The sequence below is a fragment of the Petaurus breviceps genome, unplaced genomic scaffold, assembly GCF_028583685.1.
Source record: "Petaurus breviceps papuanus isolate PSGF00001 unplaced genomic scaffold, PetGlider_PUasm1.0 90721, whole genome shotgun sequence".
NCBI lineage: Eukaryota > Metazoa > Chordata > Mammalia > Diprotodontia > Petauridae > Petaurus > Petaurus breviceps.
In genome coordinates, this window is record NW_027187322.1 from 1,286,373 (window position 1) to 1,311,726 (window position 25,354).

At 56.3% G+C, this 25,354-nt stretch overlaps 4 protein-coding genes across 5 annotated transcripts in view; 3 read left to right on the forward strand and 1 right to left on the reverse strand.

Moving 5' to 3' along the window:
* Window positions 1-25,354, reverse strand: part of MACROD1 (mono-ADP ribosylhydrolase 1) — a 195,337-nt gene that overhangs the window by 77,190 nt on the left and 92,793 nt on the right. The gene's annotated exons all lie outside the window — the stretch shown is intronic.
* Window positions 14,646-25,354, forward strand: part of FKBP2 (FKBP prolyl isomerase 2) — a 151,698-nt gene continuing 140,989 nt past the window's right edge. Inside the window, exon 1 of the mRNA XM_069066236.1 lies at window positions 14,646-14,649. The gene's annotated coding sequence lies outside the window, so the exon portion shown is untranslated. The remainder of the gene's footprint in view (window positions 14,650-25,354) is intronic.
* DNAJC4 (DnaJ heat shock protein family (Hsp40) member C4) overlaps window positions 14,646-25,354 on the forward strand; it is a 142,524-nt gene continuing 131,815 nt past the window's right edge. The window contains exon 1 of the mRNA XM_069066233.1: window positions 14,646-14,649. The gene's annotated coding sequence lies outside the window, so the exon portion shown is untranslated. The remainder of the gene's footprint in view (window positions 14,650-25,354) is intronic.
* STIP1 (stress induced phosphoprotein 1) overlaps window positions 14,646-25,354 on the forward strand; it is a 119,039-nt gene continuing 108,330 nt past the window's right edge. Inside the window, exon 1 of the mRNA XM_069066222.1 lies at window positions 14,646-14,649. The gene's annotated coding sequence lies outside the window, so the exon portion shown is untranslated. The remainder of the gene's footprint in view (window positions 14,650-25,354) is intronic.

Below are 25,354 nucleotides of genomic sequence, written 5' to 3' on the forward strand. Positions count from 1 at the left end.
GGCAGAGCTGGGAGCGCCCTTAGAACAGGGGATGGCAGAGCTGGGAGGGGCCTGGCCTGGGCTAAGCTGAGCTCACTTGCAGACTCTGGACCAGTCCACTAACAGGGTCCTTTTCTCACCTTCTCCCAGGGGGTTCTCATCACTAACCCCTAAGTCCCAGAAAAAAGCAGGGCCTACCTCTGTCCTTCCAGATAGTGATGTGGGAGACCCAGATCTGGATCCCGGGACCCCAGGAGGGAGCACAGCACAGCGCAGTGCAGAGTGCTCGCTCCCCACTCAGAGAATCACAGTTTAGATCTTGCCTTGGGAAGTCAGAGCCCCATGCCTCAGTCTCCTCAGCTGTAAAGTGGTGAACACTGGCACACAGCTACTCCCGCAGCAGTTCAGGGTTCAAATGAGTGAAAGTTTGAAAAGCTGAAGACTGCCCAGCCCTTGAGTTCCTGAAACCTAGCACTGTGACCCGGCTACCATTCACAGTTTCAGGAACCGAGGGAAGCCACCCGACCCTTGCCTCAGTTTCCTCATCGGTAAAAGGGGGAGGACAGTGTCCACCTCCCAGGGGGGCGTCCCGAGGATGCTGTCAGGTCACAGTCTTGGACCGCAGGGGGACATGTGGAACACCCACCGAAAAGGAGACTGGGCTGGAATTCGGTCCCATCCATGGGATGTTTATGATGCCCCGAGGGAGGCGAGGAAGGGCCAGTATGTCCAGCACCTGAGAATGGGCGACATTTACAGGGCACCTACTATGTGCTGGGCACACTGCTAAGTGCTTTGCAACTATTATCCCACTGGAGGCTCACAAAACCCCCAGAGTCTGGGGCTGTTATTATACCCACTTTGCAAACAGAGGTTAAGTGACTTGCCCAAGGTCACACAGCTACAAAGGGTCTCAGGCTGGATTTGAACTCGGAGGTGCAGTGGATGGAGCACCAGGCCTGGGGAAGCCTTCGGAGCCAGGGTCATGAGTTTCCACCATGTGTGCCTTTGCTGAGAGACCTTAGGCGAGTCACTGGCTTCAGCTCTTCCTGGGGAGATGAAGGAGGATTGCTGCCTCTGCTCCATGGCCTTGGGATGCCCTTCTCTTTGCCTCTATTCTCCCACGTGGAGGCATGGGAAGAGAACATGAACCTGAACTCAGAGGGCCTGGGCTCAAATCCTGACTTTGAGAGGGGTGACCTTTGGCCAGTCATTTCCCTTGTACTGGACTTGGTTTCCCTATCTGTAAAATGGCGGTGGGGTGGGAGTCGCCCTAGAGCCTTGTATGCAGTCCTTCCTTCAGGAAACCCCAGCTCCCCCAGGAGGAGATCACGGCGGCCATTCATCCTGCTCAGGCTGTGCTCCTATGCTTACTTGCACACTGTCCCCCTTAGACTGGAAGCTCCTTGAGGGCAGGCCAGGGTCTGGTTTCGCCTTTCTCTGTGTCCCCGACTCTCAGGGCAACGTCTGGCACACAGTAGGCACTTTATCAATGCCCACTGACATGCGCTAGGTTGTAGATACAAAAGCAGTGCCTGCCCTCAAGGAGCTTACGTTGTACATACCGTGTACACAGGGAGGCGGATGTCATCACATGCATGGTAAGGAGCAGTGATGTGGGGGAGGAGGGATGCAAAAGAACTCTCCATAGGCCGGGGCTCTGGGGCTGAGCCCCGGAGGAAGGAGGAAGGGAGTCCTAGGCAGGAGAGCCGCCATGTACAAAGGCCTGGAGATGGGAAATGGAATCTGGGGGACAGGAAGCAGCCAGTCTGGCTGGAATGGGAGACGGACACCAAGAGCTAAAGCAAGCAGAAGGAGGGGAGACGGCACATCTGGGGCACCAGGCAGCTTTACTAGAGAGAGTACTGGAGAAAGAGAGGCCCCCTCATCCTCAGGCTCCAGCCCAAAGAGGGGGGTATGGGCCGGCCCCAGCCCCACCAAAGCCTCAGGCCTTGCACATGGCAGGTGGGGATGGAGCCCGGCCCCAATGCCAGGAGAACCAGCCGGACCCTCCAGGTGTGGGGCAGGGGAGGGCGCTCAGGCCAAACGCTGCCTGCCAGCTGCTTGGGACCCCAGCCCAGCCACGGCAGCCGAGGGAGGACACTCCAGCTCCAGATCCACTCTTCGGATCTGAACCCCGAGGGCGGCACTCTACCCATTGCCCGGGGCTTACTGAAGAAGGACGCCAGTGCCCAGAACCTGTCCCTAGAGCACCCAGAAATGGGGACATCCCAGGCCTGAGAGCCCACGGACCCGTCTGGCCGGTTCTCGTGACCAACCCCTCCTTATGCAGCAGGGAGAGCGCGGTCCAGAGGGGGGAAGGCACTTGTGCAAGGGCGCTTAGTAAGGGTGGATCCCTCCTGTCTGCTATCCAACACCACAGCACCACTGCACCCTAATGCACCACGGTACCCAGCGAAATCTAATACACCATGGCACGCACCACACTCTCTCTACTGCGCCATGGCACCCACCTTACTCTTTCTAAGGCACCGTAGCACCCACTGCACTCTAATGTCCTGTGACACCCATCGTACCTCAAGGCCCCATGGCACTCACTGCACTCTTTCTAAGGCATCATGGAACCCACCGCACTCTCTAATGCTCCGTGGCTCCCACTGCACTCTCTCTACTGCGCTGTGGCACCCACCTCACTTTCTCTACTGCACCGTGGCACCCACCGCACTCTCTCTACTGCGCCGTGGCACCCACCGCACTCTTTCTAAGGCGCCATGGCACCCACTGCACTCTAATGTCCTGTGACACCCAGCATACCCCAATGTGCCGTGGCACCCACCGCACTCTCTACTGCGCCGTGGCACCCACCATACTCTTTCTAAGACACCGTGGCACCCACTGCACTCGCTCTGTGGCACCCACCACACTCTAGTGTCCTGTGACACCCATCGTACCCCAATGTGCCGTGGCACCCACCGCACTCTCTAATGCTCCGTGGCTCCCACTGCACTTTCTCTACTGCTCCGTGGCACCCACAGAACTCTTTCTAAGGTACTGTGGCACCCACTGCACTCTAATGCTCTGTGGCACCCACCACACTCTAATGTCCTGTGACACCCATCGTACCCCAATGCACTATGGCACTCACTGCACCCAGTCCATTTTCACACCCACTCCCACTGCACTCACAATCTGGGGGGGGGCGTTCACCCATCCCCTGCTTGACTATGGGCTCTGCTGGTCTTTGCCACCCCCCACAAATGCTGCTGGAAGCATGTGGGTGCAGCAGTAGATATGTGTGGGGACCTCACCCTCATTCTTGGATTCCCTGAAGTCATATCTCTGGCTCCAAGGATACACAGGCAACTTTGCGACTTGGGGACAAAGGTCTAGGGACAAAGCTCCAAATTACTGCCAGGGGTGAAATCCTGAGACCTCAAGGCCCTGTGTGGCCCTCAAATGAGGCCCTCTGACTGAATCCAAACTTCAGGCAAATCCTCTTCATAAAAGGATTTGCTCTGGAAAAGTCGGACTCAACCAAAAGTCCGCACCTGAGAACCTAGAAGATCACATGTAACCTTGAGGCCACAGGTGCCCCACCCCTGTACTTGACCAACTCCAGCTCCACCAGCAACATCCTTAGGGCCCTCCCTTTTTCTTGAAGTAAGAATCTTGAGATAAAGAAGACAGAGTCAGGAAGACCTGTGTTCAAATCCAGCCTCAGATACTTCGTAGCTGTGTGACCCTGGGCAAGTCACCTCCCCTTGCCTCAGTTTCCTCAACTGTAAAGTGGGGGTCACACACCTCCCTCATGGGAGGAGATAACATCTGGAAAGTGCTTACACCAGTGTCTGGCACACAGTAGGGTTCCGTTCCACTCCAAAGGAGCGGGGATGGGCCCTAGCACTGAGCTGGTGGAGGGTTGTGAGGTCTAATGGTGCTACGAGAGCAGCTTGGAGCCAGCCAGGGACCAGGTCCAGTGACAAAGGAAGGTGCTTCAGGAGAGGCCCTAGGCAGGAAAGGGACCCGAGGAACCCAGGCAGGCTTCTGGGAAGAGGCAGCACCAACTTCATCTTGGAGCAAAGGCTTCCTGGGAGGTGGGATGGGAGGGGCATGGAGGGGATGGGAGGGGCCTCTGGGGATGTCCAGGAGGGACAGTGCAGAGGTGCCCTGTCCTGTGCCCTCTGAGGCCCCCCGCTGAGGCCTCTAGGGTCAGGGAGGGAGGGATGCAGGGAGCAGGAGGAGGGGGCAGGGGAGAGGAAAAGAAAGGCCTGGCTGGGGTCCTCAGCTGAGCTCCCAGACTGACCTGGCCAGGGGAGGCCCCAGCCCCGCTCCCTCCCCCCCAGTACCAGGGGGACCACACAACTCCCCACGGGGCAGCCAACAGACCAATTAAACTGCCAATAAAAAATTTAATCAAGTAATAATGCACCTTACTTTGTTTAATTAGCGTTCTGTCAAGTGAATGAATATTTAAGGCATGGAGGCTGCGGCTGCTGCCAGGATGTGCCCAGCGGGCAGACGGGCAAGGCGGGCAGGAGCTGGGGAGGCTGGGGCCACACAGCAAAGGCTGCGACAGCTTCCCTCCTCCTCCCTCTAGGACCCACCGGGGCCACCTGGGCCCCAGGGGGAGGGGCAGGACACAGAGGGCCCCTCAGCCTTCACACTAGAGATGTGGGACCCCAGGACCAGAGGCGACCTCCAGCCCTAGGGAGAAAAACTCCAGGAGTCCAGCCAGCCTTGCCCCTGCTGACCAGGGCCAGCCTCAGGTCAGTGACCCAGGCCCAGAGGCCTGAAGTTAAAGGGCTGGGGCTCACAGCACCCTAGATAAGTCACTGCTCAGGTGGGGGCCTCAGTCTTCTCATCTGTACAATGGGAGAGAGGCTGGAGGAGAGCTAAGGCTTCCCTCTTGGCTCCGAATCAGGATCCCGATACCCATAAGGCAGCCTGCTCTTTGGCTCTAAGGCGGCCTCCAAGCAAACAGATCGCTAGATCAGAAATCCTGAGAGACCAGGGTTCGAATCCACCCCTCTCAACAGGGCATGACCCCAGAGGAAGGAAGTCTGGGCTTAGAATGACTGATGGGCATTTGTTATGCCTATATCAGGGGCCAAGCATTCTGGGCCTCGGTTTCCCAATCTGTAAAAGAAGGAGCTGGCCTAAATGGCCTCAGAGGATCTTTCCAGCTATAAATCTATGACCTAAGAAATGCCACCTTGTGACCATGAGCACACCTCGCCCCTGGGGAACTTGGGGACAGTGGGGGGAGAGCCCTTGCTCTCCCTGCCATTTGTGGGGGGGAGGGAGAAGGGGAGAAGGGCTCCACTCATGCCCACCCAGCTTCCAGGCTCTGGGGGGCCCAGCGAGCATCCTTCGCATGTTCCTGAAGGAGGCCAGACCCCCAGCCCTAGGAGGGGAGGACTCAAACTCGTAACCCGGGGGTCCCCTGGGCAGCCCAGCTCCCTGGTGCACAGGGGCGCAGCGGGTCAGATGCACCCCAACCTCTTCCCGTTTCTCTTACTGAAAAGAGGCCTCGCTCCCCCTCCACTGCCACCCCCTCACCGCTGCCAAGTACCTGAACGCGGCCGCGCGCGGGAAGGCCGGGTAATTATTTGTCTCACTTGAGCTGTTTTCGGCCCAGGGTAGGCTGAGTCTTGTAATGAGTATGGATTTGCCAGTAAATAAGTCTCCTGCTCCTCACCCCTGTAATAAATGCATTTGGAGTAATCTTGCTATCACACGGTGTAATTGCTAGCTGTCAGGGTGAATGGATGTGGCGGCGGCGCTGACTTTGCTGCTTGTCCGCCCTTCCCTGATGCCCGGTGGGGGCTCAGAGCACCTGCAGGCAGGTGCCAAGGCCACCTCGGCCAGACCCAGAAACCTGGCAGGGGAGGAAACTGAGGAAAAGGACTTACCCAAGGTCACACGGCCAGCCCAGCTCGGAGCCTGGCAGCCCCAGGGACAAAGACAGTGTTCTCTCCCCTATGCTGGGGTGGGGGGGAATAGTCCCTTTGCAAAGGGTCAGGTCTTCCCCGTCTCCCCTTCCTTGATTCGAAGCTGAAGGCTCAGACCCCTCTGCCCCACACCACCTGTGTGGCCCAAGGCAGTCAATCATCCCCTCTGAGCCTGGTGGCCTCACAGCTTCCCCTAAAGGATTGAGTGGCTAATCTGCAAAGCCTGAGGATAAAGAAGCAGGACCAGCTGGAGGGGGGGGGGGGCGGGAAGGACGGGGGGAGGGCATAGGCCGCTGCCTCTGGGTGGAAATGCCTGGGAGGGCCTGGGTGTGAGAGGGAGTGAGAACCAAAGAAGGCAGCAGGCACCTACTGTGTGCCAGGCAGCAAGAGCCTACTGTGCGCAGGCAGCTCAGCAACACATACTGTGCCGGCGGTATTCTTCTGGGGGAAGCACCAGGTGCCTAGACAGGTGATGGGGGGGACACAAGAAAAGCCTGGCTGTGCATGTGTGTGCCCATGCCAATGCCCATACCCGCCTCTGAAACAGCCTGAGCCTCTGAAGGGCACACAGGAAGTGCATAATAACAGCTTCTGGCTGGCCGTGGGCACTGAAGGGCTTCAGTCCATGGTGGATGAGGAAGGACCCAGGCTCTAGCCCAAGAGGAGAAAGCTCCTTGGGTACCCTGTAGCTATGCTCGACTCCCAGAAGGCAAACCCGAGGGGGGGATTTAGGCTCAATTGAAGCAAAGTGGTGCCAAGGGGACTCCCCAGGGAGCCTGTCAAGCTGCAGTGAGGACACTGGTCTGGACCGGCCCTGACGCTCTGCACTCCAAGCCCACACTGGGGTGGGCAGTCCAAGCTCCTTGGGGATCCCCTGCCTTCAGACTTGAACCTTTGGCAGCAAAAAAGGAAGGAAGGAAGGAAGGAAGGAAGGAAGGAAGAAGGAAGGAAGGAAGAAAGGAAGGAAGGAAGGAAGGGAGGCACATAGAGTCACAGAGTGCATCCATTTGGGATTCAGGACCTCCTCTGGGCCTGACAGCCACCCCCTAGGCCCAGCGGCCTGGAAGGAAAACTAGACTAATCCAAGGGCTGACAGCTCCAGGCATTGGCCAAGCCAGGGTCAGGCTCTGGGGCCTCCTGGCTCCAGCTCGGGGAGGACATTACCATGACCAGAAGCTCTCCCCGCTGGGGATGTGGCCTGCCAGGCTCTCACTGCCCACGTGCCAGGCCTGGGCTGAGGGCAGAGGCTTCTGAATCCTTCCAAGCCAATCTGTAGCACGATGGGGACAGCAGGAAGGAGATGGCTCCAGAGTCAGACGACCTGGATTCAAATCCTGCCCAATGTTTACTATCTGGGTGACCTTGGGCCACTGAATCTCGCCTCTAGGACTCAGTTTCTACCTCTCAGACCTGGGGGCTGTAGGGAAAGCCTCTAAATCTGGGAGCCTCAAAGGGTGAATTAGGGTGTGGCCCCCACGGGTGTTGGGCAGGATCCTGCCCCTCTGCCCCCTTGCTCTACCCCCCATCCCACCCCAGCTCCTGCCGCAGTGGCCCCAGCGGGGGGCCAGCCTCTGACTCCCACCTTCCTCGTCCACAGCAGGCGCCTTTAATGCTCAGCTCATAAAACCAGGTGCCACCTGCCCCAGGTACAGATGCCTCATTACTGCTCGGCAGGGGGCCCTGTGAAACAGCACGGTGCAGAGGAAGGAACTGACCCTGGGCGAGGCGCAGCTTTCCACTCCCCTGCGCCCCAGTATCCACTGCCATCTGGAAGCTGGGGAGTGGAGTGGGGGTGAAGGAGCCGGGGAGGACAGACAGAGAGACAGGCCCCAGGCGCTCTCCCTCTCCTCCCCTCCTGTGCCCCCATTTGGAGGCCCTAGGCTCCTCACCGCCAGCCCCACGCGGCTGTCAGCCAGCACTCATGTCTAATAAAGGCACCAGAACGAGACAGCCCAACATGCCTAGCGCGGTCTAACAATGCAATTAGCGCAGACAATGCCTCCTCCTCCACCGCCAGCGCCAGAGGTGTGTGGGAGGGGCGGGGGTCTGCTGGGGGGAGCATGCATCCTGGGAAGCCGGCGTTTGCAGAGAGAACCGAGATAGACTAATGGTGACAACAAATCCCATCACAGCCAGGCTGCCTCTGTCAGCGGGTGGGGAGGGGAAGGAAGCACCAGCTCCCAGAATCTTTGGGGTTCTAAGCCCTGAAGGCTCCCACCCCATCCTGCTCAGGGCAGCGGCAGGCCTGAGGTTCGCAACTAGAGCATCTTTGGGGGGCTACAAATGCCTGGCCTCAGGGTGGGCCCACACACGCACACACATGCACGCACACATGCACACACAAGCACACAGGTACATGCGTACACACATGCACACAGTGCACGCACGCGCGCACACATGCATGCACGTTCACACAAGCACACAGGCACACACATGCATGCACGCTCACACAAGCACACACATGCGCGCGCACATACATGCACGCGCACACGCACACAGGTTTGCACGCAGATATGCATGCGCGCACACATACACACAAGCACACATATGCACACACAGTCTCCTCCTTCAAGATTCAGCGTCACGCAGGACCCCGAGCAGGGATTGGCTCTAGGGACACAAGGACCCTCACTCGTCACCCCCAGCCTTCTCCTCCAGCCCTGAGCCCAGGCCTCTGCCTTCCTCCCACCAAGGAGTGGGACCGCTGGCCTCCGGCTGCAGGAGCTTTCGGGCTTGGCCGCATCTTGCCAGAGACTTGCCTGAATAATATTTGGTTTTCCTTTTCTGGCCCCATTAAAACCCAAAGCATGTCCTGACAACATGCCGGTCTGATGCAGGGAGTGGAACTCAGGCAGGCAGGCAGCAGCAGAGTGGGGGCCCTGCACTGACAACACCCGCTCCTACCTCCATCCCATGCCCTGGTCCCTCCCTGGCAGGGCCAGCCTGCAGATAGGCCCCAAGCACGCTCCCTCCAAAGAAGGGGAGCCAGGCTTCACCCTCTCGGGGCCTAGGCCGGCCCTCTCTTCCTCCCTCCTTCTCTGAGGGTGCCCCGAGATCAGAGGGCTAGACCCTTTGGGGGTCAGAATTTAATATCTGCTAAATCTACCATCTGGGCTCGTAGTGCGAATCCTGCCCGACCTGGCCAACGGACTCTACCTTCCTGTAAGGCGATCCTCTAAGACAGGAGTTCTGCAGCCTTGTTGGGCCCTGGACCCCTCCCAGTACAATGTTTTTATGTGACTGGAGAAAATACTAAATTTAATTTAAAAGTGAGGAAAATAAAGATGTGGCTTTTTCCCCCAACTAAGTCCAAGGATCCCAGCGTATGACCCCTTGCTAAGGGGCTAAGACTACAAGTCAATAGCCAACCTACGTTGGTGGAGGGCGTTTTCTCACCGGGAGGCCCACACACCCCAAACAAACACTGCCCCAATGCTGAGAGACAAGGCGTCCCTGCCCTCAGTCAAGACGGGCAGCACATCCTCGCACACACACCAGGAGGGGACAAGCAGGCAGGCTCTCTGGGGGTGATGCTCACCTAGGCATCACTCTTAATCCCAATGTCACCAGCCAGGGCTCATCCTCCACAGGGAAGGTCAGAGCCCAGCGCAATCTCTCTCATGCCTTTCTGCAAAGCCCCCGCGGACGCAGACTGCACCCCCAAGGCCTGCACCAGGCTTCTGGTCCGTTCCATCACGCACCTCCCCCAGCAGCCACAGGCGGCCCCCTGGTGTCTGCGGCTCCTGCGGTGTCCCCGAGGCCTTCCACTGTGTGCTCCTCACACTAACCTCGCGTCTCTTCCTTGTCCCTGGTGGTCTGGCTGCCATCTCGGTTCTGAAACCCCTGTGCTCTAGGATGTGATGCCACTGGCCCGAGATCACTGTGAGCCATGGGCATTTCCCTCCAGACAAACGTGCTCCCTGAGGGAAGCCTTTTGTCCGGTCCCCTGGTCGCTGCAATGGGTCCAGCCTTGGTCCCTTTCACTGTGGTTTTGAGGCCTTTGCTGGAATCACTGCATGTGCTGTTCTCCCAGTGCCGATTACTTTGCTCTGCATCAGTGCACAGGACTTCCTAAGCTTCTCTCACTCTTTCTGAAGGCCATTGATGGTACATTCATGGGCTTCCACTTCTTGGCTACTACGAGCCCCTTCTTGTCTCTGATTTCCTTAGGGTACGTTCTCAATAGCACTGACCCTCTCATTTGACAGAAGAGGAAACTGAGACTCCCAGAGGGGCGACGGTTTTCCCGAGAACACAGATAGGCAGTTTTAGGGCTTCTGGCTCCACATTCATTGCTTAGAGCAGAATCTGGATCATGACATCATAAGTTTGGGGCTGGAAGGGACCTCTGAGGTCATCTAAGCCAAATCTTACAGTTCAGGGAACTGAGGCTTAGAGGAGGTTTAAGTGACTTGTCTACAGTCACACTGCCAGTAAGGCTGAGAGGCAGAATCTGATTCGAGGTCCAAGGACTCTAAATCCAACGTTCTTTCATGACAATACAGGGGAAGTGATATTCACCATGCCCTCCCCTACAAGTGCAGAGCTGTGCAATTTGGTACCAGTTTGGATTTATTTGTCTGCACTGAAGATTGCGAGCTCCTTGAGGGCAGGAGCCCCAAACTTCCCAGAGTCTAGAAACGGGCCTGACACATAGACTTTAGAGATGCTTACAGAGCAGAATTCAAGTGAGAAAAGATCCTGGAGCTTAGGGGCAGCTGGGTGGTACAGTGGAGAGAGCCAGACGCGGAGTCAGGAGCCTCCGACAGAAGCTGGGTGACCCTGGGGAAGTCACCTAACCTCTTGCCTCAGTTTCCTCATCTGTAAAAGGCGGATAATAAGCACCAACTTCCCAGAGTTGTGAGGACCAAGCTAGATAAAACTGGGGAAGCCCTCAGCAAAGTGCCTGGAACCAGGAGGCGCTTCATAAGGCTGGTTTTACCGTCATCAGAGGATGGGTAATGGGAGGCCAGGGCAGAAGAGTGACATCCAGCCCCGGCCAGAGGAACAGAGGAGACAGGCCTCATGGAGGTGATAAGGGAGCCCCCCCCCTCGACACACACACACACACACACACACACACACACACACACACACACACACACCAGCTTCCACTGTCTTTCCCGGATAGCGGCGAGAGAGGAATCTATTATCGGGCCAAGGAGCGGCTGCTGATGTGAAAATGAAATATAGATTCAATGCCTGGGCCTTTCAGCTCACCAATCATGCCCACGGCACAGGTGACAGTCCTGCTGTGGGCTTGGGTGGCAGACGCTTACTTCAGATAATAGAACAGAGGAGGGGGGAGAAAGGGAAGGCGTGATGCCTTGTAGCCACCAGGCAGGTATGATGGAGCCCTCTAAGACAGGGGCAGGGAGAGAGTTGGCAGAGACATAACTAGGACAGAACAAAGGGGGCTTTGTCCCAGAGGGCCAAGCATGGAGGGGGCACTGAGTTAGCAAGAATCATGAGTTAGCCAGGAGGCTTCTAGAGTGTGGGGTGAACCCTGATCCACAAGGAGGCCTCCCCAGGGGTGGCCCTGAGTCACCTCCTCAGCCCCTCCCTCTCTCAGCCATGTAAGGGCCTGCTCTAAGCCCCCTGCCCAGGGTCTGCTCGGGGTACCTTCCCCAGGCTCCTGGATCTTCTCACACAGCCACATGTCTGAATGGCATCTAGGAGGCAGGCACCTGGACTCCCAGTCTCCGTCTGGAAATGGGGAGGAGGCCATTGAGAGGGAGAGCACGCACCCCCTGCCCTCACCTGCCAGGTGCCGGGATCTTCCCCTGCCAGAGATCGTTCCCACCCCCGATCCCGACAGCAGTCCTGGAGGGGTCTGCGGAGGGCTGCCACTCACCGCACAGGTCCATTTCGCCAGCTAAACTTTTATGAGTGGGATGGTGGTGAACTCATCCCCATTATGATGCGTGCTGGGACGCTGACAACTAATTCAATTTGAAGCAGCTTTGCCATAAAAGCTAGGAACGGAAAAAATGCAGCGAGTCTTGGGGGTTATTTAACAAATTGCCTCGCAGATAAATACATTAAGATGATTCTCCAAACAGGGGAGTGTGAACTTGGAGGAAAATTAAGGAAGTAGAATCAAAATGTAAATTAGCAGCAGGAAGATGTGGGCATTTCAATGAGCAGGAGGGCCGTGCCAGGGCCAGGCGGGCGCAGGTGGGCACCAGCGCCCCTCCCTTGCCGAGGGTGCTTGGAGCCTGGAAGTGTGGGCAGGCCTCCCTCAAACTGATGCGCCTTTAGAGGGCCCTGTTAGCGCTGCAAGATGCTTCCCTGCGTGGCATCTCATCTCATCTTTAGAGCAGCTGGCGTGCCTCTGAGTGGGAAGGGGCTGGGGCAGCCCTCTGTCCAGCTGGCACCTTAGCAGAAGCCCCCGATAAGGTCACCTTGAGCTGGAGGCCTCCTGCGAGGCCGGAGCCGATTCCACTCGGGGACCCTGTCCTTGACACCCCACCTTGGGGGACCCCTGAGCCACTGTCACCCAGGAAGTGCAGTTCTGCCTTTGGGGGCTGAGCAAAAAGACCAAAGATTGCAGGGAGAGCTGGACAGAACTTGGGACCTCATTCAAGCCAAGGAGGCTTCCTGCTTCCATGGGACACATCCTTAGAGACAGGTGGCATGTCTTCTCTCCTCCAGGCCTAGCACACAGTAGGCATTTAATTAATGCGGGCTGACTGAGATGCCAGGCTCAGTGCCCCCGATTCCTCCTTTGGCAGATCACAGATTTAGTGACAGGCTCCCGCATGTGCATGTGTGTGAATGCACACACGTGTGCCCAAGGTCACCCACACTGTCAGAAGCAAAGCCAGGATTAGAACTCACGTCCTCCTGCATCCTTCCCCAGAGATAGCATCTGCTGACGCCAGCCTCCTCCGCACAACCCGTACAGCCAGCGGACAGATGGCCGCCGTGGGTTTTCTCTACTCCTAAGGAAGGGAAGTAGAGTCACAGGCCAGACAGGCCTGGACAAGAGAGGAGGCCTCGGTGGGGAGACCTGAGGGCCTGGGAAGAAGGCGCCATATACCTCTGTGACTGCGTCCTGTGCGTGCCCCAAGGGAAACCAGAGCACGAAGTTCTCTCACACCCTGCACGGCTCTGGTACCAGCAGATGTGAGCAGATGCCATCCAGGGAACACTGGCTCTGTAGTCCAAACTGCACTGTGCTCCTCTGCCATAACAACTCTCTTATATGCCCAGGGAACAGGGGGACGGAGAAATCCACAGGAAGAGGAAGGGCAGGGAGACGGAGCCTCCCACCCAAATAAAGGGAAAGAGCCCCGAGCGGAGGAGGGGAGCTGCGAGGGAGACATGGGACCTCTGCCCGACCCAGAGGGCAGCTCTATTCCTAGAAGCAGCTGCTGGTGGCAGGGCTGGGGGGCTGTCAGAGACCCAAGACAAAGGAATCTGGCCAGGCCCAGGCAGGGCTCTCAAACTGTGGCGGGTACCCCTTCATTCCCCTGGCAAAGGCAGGCAGAAGGGCCTCAGTTTCCCCATCTGTATGAGGAGACAGTTGGGCAAGATGACCTTTGGGATGCCTTTCTGCTCTAAGGCAAAGCATGGGCCTCCAGAGGTCATGCCCAGCGGTGCCCTCGGCCTCTATCTGCCTCCCAGCTACTGGGCTGTTAAAGGACTCTACCCTGAAACTGCTCTTGGGGTGAAAGCAGAAATGGGGGGTCAGGGGTCAGGGAGGGCCTTCTTGGTCTGCCACGGGGTGCCCAGGCTTCCCCTATAGGAAGATACAGGATGCCAAGTTCCCAGTGGGACTCAGAACCATGGACTCATGCCCCAAAGGGCACCTAGTGACCAAAGGGTCACAGGTCTAGAGCTGGAGGAAACCATAGAGACCACCCCCGATTTTACAAATGAGGAAACTGAGGCCCAGAGAGAGAGGGAACCTGGGCCAGGTCCCACCACTAATAAGGACTTAACCTCACATCTTCCCGACTGGAGGCCCCCCGAGCTCCATCTATGTGCATTTTTAAAAAGGAGAGATTGAAGTTCCAAGATGGGAGGGGCCTTGCCCAAGCAACAGGGCAGTAACTTATAGTCTGACCAGTGGAAGTTAAGATGCATTAATTAACTTATTACTGCATGACAGGCTGGGCACTAGGTACTGGGCATGCAAACCCCTGCCCTCGGGAGCATACATGCCACTGGAGGGGGCACATCACATCCCCTGAGGAGAGAGAACACTGACCAGGCCGGGTGGATTGGGGCAAAGCATGCCACCACTCCCGAGGGCGGCACCCGGGCTGAGCCTTCAAGGAAGCCAGACCAGGAGGGAGAGGGTGCAAAGACCCAGTGACAGCAGACTGGCCAGCAGGAAAACCGAGCAGTGTGGTGAAGGACAGGAAATGTCTGTAAGCAGAGATGTGTGCCTCACTGTGAATGCCTTTAAATGCCAGGCTGAGACTTCTGGATTTTATCCTGGAGGTAACAGGGAACCAAAGACGATCTTTGAGCCTGGGGAAAACACCTTGGGAACGTTGGCATTCCACAGCTGGCAGTGCGGAGGATGGGCAGTGCAGGGGGATGGAACGCAGGGAGAGCAAGCCACGGGAGAGAGCCGGAGGGAGGACTTGAAGTGACTGGAGACCCCGTGAGGGGCCAGCAGGACCAAGCATCGCTCTGGGACAAGGAGAGGATTTCCTGTTGTTCTGAGGGCTCCCTCCAAAGCACAGGCACAGAGAGTCCCATCTACTCTCCAGTCGAAGGACGGACAGCACTGAGGTACATGGGGAGCCTCGATGGCTGGTCTGGAGCCAGAGTCCCAGCTCTGTCACTGGGCTGTGTGACATCAGAGAAAGCGCCCTGCCTCAGTTTCCCTATCTGTCTAATTAGAAGGACGGCTTAAGAAAAGTGAAAGGTAACCAGCTGAGTGAACGCCCAGGTTCTTTCTAGGCCTCAGGCCACTGAACATAAAAGAGGGTCTGCATGGGAAGGAAATTTCTTTAGGCCTGTAAGGTTTGCCCCTCTCACTGAGCTTCTCTACTCCCCTCCACCCCAGTTACTGCTGTCCTTGCTTAAGGCCCAAGGGCACACAGCCAGCAAATGTCAGATAAGATCCCAATTGGATTCCCTAGTCAACAGGCACTTACTGTGGGTCACTCTGAGGCACCAAGGAGGGTGAGCCCAGGTCAGCATCGCCATCACCAAGGAGCAGGGCTGGGGAGCAGGCAGGGCCAGACCCTCAGCCTGGAGCCAGGAAAGATGTATTTTTGAGTGACAAAGCACACATTTCCACAGCCTCAAAATGACCACCAAGGGAGGCAGGATCTCATTTCACAGAAAAGGATATGTAGGCTTCAAAAGGCTAGGTGACCCGTGCAGGGTCATGATGCTAAGCAAACCCCAAAGGCAGGATTTGAACGCAGGGCCTCATTTCCAAGGCCAGTGCTCTCAGCACCAAGGCAGGCTAACCTCGATGACCCACACAGCCTTCTCCTATCTCCAACTCTGCAGGGAAGGTTGGCTGGTGCATTCCGGTTGTACTCCCCAGGGAGCAGCAGGTGTGGGACCTAGCCAGGGGGCGGCCCTTCCTCTCAGAGCACTCTCTGTTTAGGAGGGAGGCCGGGGCAGTCTCAACACCATTCCTTACAGGATGAGGGAGTGCTTCATTAAGGCATTTAAGCAAGCATTTATTAGGCGCCTGCTCCAGTGCCAGGCCCCCCAGCCCCCAACTCCCAGTGTCTGCCCTGAAGGCCCTTACTAAGAGTGTAGCAGGTCTGAGTGGGGGGAATCAGAGAGTAAGAGGGCCAGCCCCCAGACCAGTATCTCCAGGAAGGTCCCTGCTCTAAAAGCAGGGAAAGATCCATCACTGGCGCCATGAGAGCCAGAGAAAACCTCATAAGTAAGCGGGACTCGCGGGGCTCGGCGGCCTCCCAGCTGATGGCCGCAAGATTTAACAGGACTTTGAAAAATAAAAAAGGTAAAACACCAAGCCACCACCAGCGCTTCCAGCTGCAATAAAAATGGATTTATTTTTTCGTGGAATGAGATTTAATAACTTTGGTGGGAGATGAGGCGTGAACAATAACAGGGGTTTGTTGTGAGTTCTTCCCCCCTTCTCTCTTCGGAAAGGGAGGAGGGTGGGGTGGGGGAGGGTCCTGGCCCAGTGCCAGCCTCCTGCCGGCTCCCCCGCCAGCCTGGCCCGGCCCAGCCCAATTTAAAGAGCTGGACCAGGACTCAGGCAATCTGGGGCTCACACCCCTGGCTTGCTCAGGCTTATCTAGGCCCACCCTGAGGGGCTCCTACCCACTTCTCTAGCTCCAGGCTGCCAGGCCACGCACTATGCAGGGCTCAAGAATCAGGGGCCCCACCCCAAGGCTGGGGAATGTCTGATGATGGACATCACCTCCAGACCGGGAGTGACAGGACCCGTCTGCTGCAAGACTGCCATTCTCCACCATCATGCCACCCTTTTGGATAAAGGCCTGGGGAGGTGGGAGGTGGGAGGTGGGAGGGGGCAGAGGCCCAAAGAGGCACCCCCAGCTTTGCTGGGGGGAGAGTCCTCTCCTCCTCCTTCCCCACTGAGTCTGGCGCTAGAGAAGGGATGTCCTACTAAGTGGTACATGGCGCCAAACCCTGCATCTTACAAAGGAGCAAATTGACACAAGGGGGGGGGGGAGGTGACCACATGGCAAGGTCACCCAGGAAGCAGGAGCAGAGCCAGGATTCTGACCCCAAATCCAGGCCTTCTTCAACAGAGCCAAGGCCAAAATGGCGCCTGCTTAGGACTCGCTACCAAACAAAGCTGGGCTATGTGAGACTGCTACTGACAGGCCCGGGGGGGAGCAAGTGGGGCCCTGGCACTCCACAATGGAATGGATTTTCTGGCCTAAAAAGACACACTGTTAAAAAAAAGGGGGGCCATTTTTGGGAATCTGAGCATGAAGTTTACACCTGCTGCCTGCTGCGCCCCAGGCAGATGCCAACCCTCCCAGACCCTAGTTGTGCTGCTCTGGGGACTGCAGACTGGAGAGCTGGGCAAGCTAGCAGAGCAGGGAGATGCCAATCTGCTCTTTGACTTTGTAACTTGAGCACCTAGCACCTGAAGACTTGTTTGGACAGAATTTAGAACCTGGAGGGAAGGCCTCAGGCCGAGCCTCTGGGGGCTGGGCATGGGCAGGACCCCACCCTGCTGACGGCCTCCTGGGAGGCATGAGGGGAGTCCAGATGAGGGAGGACCAGGGGGGCTCGTGGAAGTCGGCAGCCTCTCTCGGCAAGCTCCGAGTGCTAGGGGTGGGGAAACCAGCCAGCTGATTCTGCACAGCACTGGCCGGTCGATGAAAAAACAAACGCGTTATTGACTGGCCCGACACTAAATCCTGCCGGCAGACAAGATGATGGGGGGCCGTATTGACTGCTGAACTAATAACCCTCCACCCTTCTGGGCTGCTCTGCCGGGCCAGGCAGGCTGGGGGCACCAGGCAGGGATGGGGTGGCCACAGGGGGCCCTCAGAAGGCAGAGGAGGAAAGGAAAGCCCCAGGTAGGGACGACTCCTCCCCACCAAGGAAGGTTCAGTCCCCAGAGTCAGAAGGCAAGGAGGCCTGAAGCAGGTCCCTGCCCTCAGGGGACTGGCAATCCAGAGAGGCAGGCAGGGATCCACCTGGCTTCACCAGGGTCCAGGGGACCCTGAATTTGAATCAAGGTTTTCACAGCTTTCTGGGCCTCAGTTTCTCAATCTGTAAAACCAGGGGGGTTGGGCTGGATAAGTCTCAAAGGGCTAATTCTAGATGGAAATCTGTGACCTTAGAAAGAGTCATATCTCAGATGTCTCTCCCATCCACCAACCAGGACCCCATTTTTCCCTTAGCCTCCAAACAATGCAGCTCACAAAATTTCTCCTGAAACCTTTCACAAACATAATACCCCATATCCTGGCCCCTGCTGGGCTTCGGAAGGCCTTGGTGGAATCATGATACTGAGTAAAAGTCATTTAAGCTTTGGGAACCTTGGTTTTCTCATCTGCAAAATGGGTATAATGACAATCTTTGCACTATCTGCCCCTACAAGGCTGTTAGCAGGAACATGAGGACAGCAAAGGGTCTATGATTTCTCTAGGGCTGGGAAGGATTTGGTGACTTAGCCGATAATTCCTAGAGGTGCTGCTGGTGAGGAGAACATTGTATACACTGAAGCTACTATTCAGATCTAGGAGAAGGGATAGCAGGAGGAAAGGGAGAAGGATTTCTTCTTGAAAATATTCTCCAACACACCACATCAATTCTGTGTTAGGAGAGGATCTGGGTTCAATTCCTACTTCTGACCCTTACTACTGACTATGTGACCCTGGGAAGCTTTGTGATGGGAGAACATTGCTGTTGTTTGTATCCCTTTGGGTCTAGCACAGGGCCTCCCATATACTTTATTCATGTAATTTTCGTTTTGTTGGGATTTATTGTGGGGCAATCAGGGTCAAGTGACTTGCCCAGGGTCACACAGCTAGTGAGTCTCTGAGGCAAGATCTGAATTCAGGTCATCCCAACTTAGATCCAGTATTCTATCCACTGTGCCACCTATCTACCCTACCCTAGCAGGACCACAAGTAAGGACCATGCTGTCTACCATAAAAACTTGACTGACCTCAGTGGTAGCGGCATCTGGACCATGAGAAGACAGGACTCCAAAGACAAATAGTCATTTGTGGTTTTGCTCAAGGACTTGGTGTGGCAGATGCAAATTCCATTCAACTAGCATTCATTCCTAATAGTCTATGTTAGTCTGGGAAGGCAAGGGTCAGACAAAATAGTCCCTGCCTTCAAGAAGTTTAAAGGGGGAGAGGCAGTTTACACAAGAACACAAATAAATACAAAGCATATATGAAGCACGTTTAGAGAAACTGGAAGTTGGGCGGGGGGTGGCATAGAAGGTGGCTCTGAGCTGTTTTCTCTTTGTCTATTGGATTTGTCTAAGTCTGGAAAAGACACGTTGAAATTGCTGACAATTACCATTTATTATCTAGATTTTCTTTTAATTCAGTCGGCTTTTGCTCTGAGTACTTAAAAGCTATAACATTCAAAGCCTATATATAATACTGATTGTTGCATCTCATTACCCATGGCATATTTAAGCATAATGCCGTTTCCTCAACTGTCTTTTCTGATCACATCTAGTTCTACTTTTGCCCTGGTCTGATATCATGCTTGCCACTCCCAATTTTTTGGACTGAGTGGAGGTGTATTAAATTCTGCTTCAAAACCCCATTTTAACTCTGGGAATCTTTGTATTTTAAGTGTTTTTCTCGCATATGACAAATGGCTGGGTTTTGCATTCTAATCCATCCCACCATACTTCTTTCTTTTATGGGAACATTTATATTCACAGTTATGATTTTTAAGGTTGTTTTCCTCTTTATCAAATCCTTTTACATTACAGTATATTTCTTTCCTTAAAAAAAATAAACAGCACCAAGTAGCTGCATTTTGTTTTGCTTAAGGCCACCAGGTCTCAGACATCTCTTTCCCCCTTCTTCCCCTTGATTCCAATTGCTGCTTTTCCTCTCCCCACTCCTATTTTTGCTATTAGATATTTCCATTTGGAGCCAGAGAACCCCAGTTCGAATCTTGGTTTTGCTGCCCTCTGCTTCAGGGACCTGTTAGGCCTTCAGCTGCCTTATATTTAAATAATTAAGGAGGGTTGAGTTCCTTCTACCTCAAAATCCTCTGATCCTGTCATCTCCATTGTTTCATACACACGTTCTGGCTTGCATATACTTCCTTGGTCCAGCACTCATAAGACAACAGTTCCCATCTGTTCACTGCCTGCCTTCTTCTCTGCCTTAGTTTACCTATCCATTTATGGGGTTCACATGGAGGTCTGTTGAATAGGAAAATGGAGGAGGGGCGAAATTTGGAGACCTCTCAGTTTGGGGAGAGAGTTCCCGAATTACCCAAACATGTTCATAGTCAGGGTTCGCCGTATACTTCGGTCTACACCGTGATATACACTGTACGATGAGAATATTGTAATCTACAATACACACTGTAAGTTCCTGGAGGGTAAGGACTGTTTCTGTTTTCAGACGTGTATCCCCAGAACTTAGCCCAGCACCCATTCCATGGCAGGCACTTACAAAGGACCCTCATTCCATTCATTCACCACACACATGGCAATCGCAGCCAAGGGGGGGGCAAGGATTCTATTCCCTCTTAAGCCTGTCCTTAGGAAATGCCCTCATCGAGAGGGTGTGTTTAGGTTGAAAATCTCCAGCCCCGCCAGAGATGGCTCTTTGGGAGCCAACAAGCACTAGGGAGCCAGGTCAGGGTGGGAGAGCCATACAGACCACAGCTGGAGGGGCCCCACTGGTAATCCGCCCCAGGCCACTCACCTAGCTGTCCAGTCATTTCAGCCACTTTCCACAACCCCATCTGGAGTTTTCTTGGCAGAAATACTGGAGAGGTTTGCCCTTCTCTTCTCCAGCTTATGTTACAGATAAGGAAACTGAGGCCAATGGGGTAAAGTGACTTGCCCAGGGTCAACCTCATTTTACAGAAGAGGAGACTGAGGCAGGGAGAGGTCCTCAGGCCATTCAGGTCATGTCAGAAGTAGAATTCAAACCTACCCTTGGGGCTTATTGGTGGCAAATCAGAGAGAGAGTCAGGAGGCAAGGAGGGAGCAGAGAGCTTCATGGGAAACCTCCCTCCTGAATCGAGGATTCCTTGACCATGCAGCCGTGTGCCTAGCACTGTGTTGGGCACTGGAGATACAAAAGTCCCTCCTCTTAACAACTTTAAATTATTGGGGGCGGAGCACAGAGGGAGAGCCAACATGCACAGATAAAATACATACAAAGTAAAGCCAAAGAAAGATGGGGGTGGGGGAGCCCCAGGGAGCCCTGGGAGGATGGGAAACCCCCCCTCAGTCAGCAGCCTGCCTCCCCAACGGCAGACATCACCCCACCAGCAACATCCCAACGATGAGAAACATCTCTGCTCCTCACAAGCCACAGGACGTGGAGGGTGATGAAGCAGCTGTCACTCGCTCTCAAAATCTCCAGCATCAGTCCACATGGGCGGGTCTCCTACTAGGCTGCCCTGCCCCAGTCGCCAGCCCCATTCAGTCCACCCTGACCCTTCATCCACAGTCCAGGCAGCTCCCACCTCCCCAGTTAAATATCAAGTCTTCTCTTTGTACCTGGCCCTCCAGCCTCAGGGCCACGCCCAGATCTCCCCTCCTCACCTGGGCCCCCACCTGGCCCTCCAGCCTCATGGACCCTGGATCTCCCCTCCTCACCTGGGCCCCCACCTGGCCCTCCAGCCTCAGGGCCCCTGGATCTCCCCTCCTCACCTGGGCCCCCACCTGGCCCTCCAGCCTCAGGGCCCCTGGATCTCCCCTCCTCACCTGGGCCTTCAGAACTCAGTTCAGGTGGACCCTCGTGCCTCCAGACCCTAGTGCTCCCCCCAGGCCAGACATTGAGGGCAGGGGCCAAGCTCAGCACAAGCCTGGAACAGAAGCCCTTAATAAATGCCAGGTAAATGATTGATTAGGAGCACAGAACCCTAGGCCTACCATCAGGAAGACTCTGCTTCCTAAGTTCAAATCTGGCCTCAGACACTTACTGGCTGTGAGACCCTGGGCAAGTCACTTAACCCTCTTTGCCTCACTGTAAAATGACATGGAGAAGGAAATGGCAAACCCCTCCAAGATCTCTGCCAAGACAACCCCAAATGGGGCCAGGGAGAGTCAGACACCACTGAGCAACGACAATGATTGACTGATGCTACCAAGACAATGTGAGGCTTCACAGGCACTCAGGCCTCCCCTCCAATTCCTTTCCCCTCCTCCATCCCTCATTCCCCTCCCCCTCTGCCCAGCCCCCTACCCCGCCCCCCCCCTCCCCCTCCCCTCCCGAGCTCCCCGGGAATAGTCTCATTCCCCACCAGGCTCTCTCACTCTGGTCTATTTACATGGAAATGGGGATAATGGCAGGCAGCTGAACGGAGCCCAGCCGGGGTCTCTGGGGCCAGGCACCCCCGCCCAAGCCCCATTCAGGCAGCCAGGTAGAAGGTCCCCCTCTCTGCTCCCCCCGGCAAAGGAGAAAGAAAAGCCAGGGCCAGACAGCAATGCAGAGCCCTTCAGTGCAGCAGCAGCCCATGGCTGGCAGCCAGGGCCTTCTGGGGGCTGCCTCTGGGGAGGGAGCTGGTCACTCGTGGGGTGGGGGGGCCACAGGGCCATACACATACATGTACCCCCTCCCTCCAGCTCCTCAGTTTCCCCATCTGTAAAATGAGGGCATGTGCCTAGCTGGTCTCCAAAGTCTCCTCCAGGGCGGGATCCTAAGCTCTCCAGGGCCCTTGCCATGACCTGCCTTTGGGGTCTTTAAAGAGTCCTCCCTTCCCTTATCTCTGTCTCCCCCGGGTCTCCCCACTTCCAGCGAGCCCCTGCCCCTGCCCACCAGCCACAGGTCAGGCACCTCCCCCTGCCATCGCAGAGGAACCTCCCCAGAGTCCGGTTCCTTCCACAGAGGCAGCTGCAGGTGTGCACACAGGCCTTTTGCAGCAGGCCCTCCCCCACTGGGAAGGCTTTGTGGATGGCATGAGGAAGGATGGGGTGTCTGGGCGCCGAGGACCAGCTGAGCTAAGTAGGAACTGCGAAAGGAAGAGGGGGAGAGAGAGAAGCAAAAGGCCAGGAGCCTGGAACCTGAAAGGTGAAGGTGGCCAGAGGGAGGCCAAGGCAGGCTGTGATCTGCATAGGTGGATGGCCTTTCTACCAGGAGGGAGGCAGAAGTCCTCTGGGAGAGAGGTGAAGGATAGTCCTGGGAGGGTGGGGGGAGGGGGAGATCAGTAATGGGATCAGAAAATCAAAAAAAAAGAATCACAGTATCTTAGAAGTCAGGTCCAACCTCCTCGTCTTACAGGAAAGGAAACTGAGGTCTGGAGTGCCATCAATGTAGATGGGAGGGGCCTCCCTTTCCACCTGTATTATCTCCCGGTGCCCTCCTCTGCCAATTCTATCCTCCCACCCCCTCTCTGCCTCTGTGCCAACCAGCCCCATGTCTAAAAGGCGTTCCCTTCCACCCCAGAATCCTTCCTTTCCTTCTAGACTCAGTCCAGGTCCCATGTCCTACGTGATCCCTCCAGAGACAAGCTCCCTCGTCTCCTTGCTGCCTCTCAGGGGGTAAGCTTGGGGATGATAACAAGGGTAAGGACAATGGGTTTCCATCTTGGAAATACTGAGTTCTTGATGTCTCTGGGATAACTAGTCCAAAAGGGACCAACAGGCAGGTTCTGTGCCATCTGACTAAAGATGACCACTGCGCCCACGGGAGTGCCCCGGACAGATCCTCGCTAGCAGGCACGGCCAAGGAGACTGAGAAGGGGGGTCAGAGAGGGAGAACAGGAGAGCCCCACCAACCCTGGAGGGGGAGGAGAGTGGCCAGGGCCGTCCTACGCAGCTCCAAGGTCCAGGAGGAGAGTGGGGCAATTCTAAAGAGGCTGCTAACTCTGGGGACGGCCGTTCTGGCAGGGAGATAAAGTAGGGGACCATGAACAGCGCTCTCTTGGGCCGAGGAGGGACCTCAAGACGTGGGCAGATGCAACTGAGGACCCCCAAAGGGCTTTAGGAGAGCTTCCTGGAGAAGGCACTGTGAAGTGGGCCTTGAAGGATAAGAAAGGCTTCAGCTGATGGAGGGGGGTAGGAGGGGCAGAGGCATACCCAGCACGGGTCTCCTTGGCACAACCCCGGGCTGTCTTTCAGAACCAAAGCCTGGGTAGGGACTCTCCTTGCCTGAGCTCCCTGAGGGGCATCCTGGGGCGCAGGGGTCACACCCCAGGCTGCCAGCTCTCCCCCCAGCCTCCCTCCAGGTGCCTTCCTCCTCCTCTCCATCCCACTGCCTGCCATAATCCCCTCTTCACAACGGCTCTGGGCAAAGCCTTCCACACACAAAGGAGCAGCACGAAGTGAATTTTCACAGCTGGGTTATAAACTCCTAAAAATAGAGATGGGTGATGGATCGGAGCTGTCGCTGAGCTGCCAGCCGTGGGGAGAAATGGGGAGCAGGGGAGAAGTCGAGGGGCTGGGGGAGGGTCCAGAGCTGCCTGGGAGCCTGCCCCCTCCCTGGGGAGGGCAACTGAGTGTCTCTGGGCCTCTGGTAAGACAAAGCACTGTTCTCGATTCTGGGCCCCTGCGTTCACTGGAGACGGCCACCTAGGGGGCCTCAGTCGGGTCAAGGGTGCGAGAATCGCTCACTCAGCATCTATTAAGTGCCTGCTGCATGCCTAGCACTGGGCTAGGTTCTGCAGCCACACAAGTGGTCAGCACGGGAGGGACGTCAGGCAAGCAGCGTGGGCTGCAGCCACATGAGTGGTCAGGGCGTGAGGGGCATTATGCAGGCGGCGTGGGCTGTGGCCATATGAGCGGTCAGCACGGGAGGGGCGTCATGCAGGCGGCGTGGGTTGCGGCCATACGAGCGGTCAGCACGGGAGGGGCGTCATGCAGGCGGCGTGAGCTGCGGCCATACGAGCGGTCAGCACGGGAGGGGCGTTATGCAGGCGGCGTGGGCTGTGGCCATACGAGCGGTCAGCACGGGAGGGGCATTATGCAGGCAGCGTGGGCTGCGGCCACACCAGAACGGCATAATAAGTGAGCGAGCCTCCTTGAATAGGGGAGTCTTGTGGTGAGACGTGTGTTTGGGGAAGGAGCTGCCCTTTGGTGGCGGATGGACATCAGTAGAGCGCGGGGGCCTCCCAGGAGACCCCTGAGCAGGGCCTGGAAGGGTCAGCCATCTAAATGGGGGACGCCCCAACCCAGCCTCTTCCCCCTGGTCTCCATTCCACCCTTGGAGAAGCCCAGCTCCAACTTCTCTCCCCATAAGTGGAGAAGCTGCCCAGGCCGCCACCACCAGAGACAGCTTTGATCCCTGCCCAGAGGCTCAGACAGTCTCAAGTATAGACCTGGATGAGTGTGTGTGTGTGTTCGCACATGAGCGCAGCTCCTTTTCTGCAGAGTGAAAGGAGGCCGGCGACATTAACATTTAAATAAAGTTCTCTGGATAGTCCTTTCAGGCCTAGGGGAATGGCTGCCCAGGCCTGGTCCACTCAGGGGAAGGAGAGACACCTCCCCAACCAGCCACAGACCCCCGACTCACATCAAGCCTGGCTTTTCCCCAGGGCCTTCTGGCCTAGGGCTCTCCCCTGGGGCCTGCCCACTGCCCTTCTGCCCCCACCCCATCACCATCAGACTCAGAGCCGGGCCTTTAGTGGCTACCAGGTCCCACCTGCTCATTTCACAGATGTGCAAACTGAGGCTCAGCAAGGTCGTACAGCTGGCAAGCCGGGGTCCGGAGCCTGAAGGGCCTTGGGAGGCCATCTCCAAAGCCTTACTTTATACCTGAGGAAACTGAGGCTTGGGGCCGGTAGATGCTTGGACTAAGGTCCCCCGGGGCACCTGACTCTACATTCTGTGGTCCCCCCACTAGGCCAAGGTGGTGTCTCATGGGAGGGGC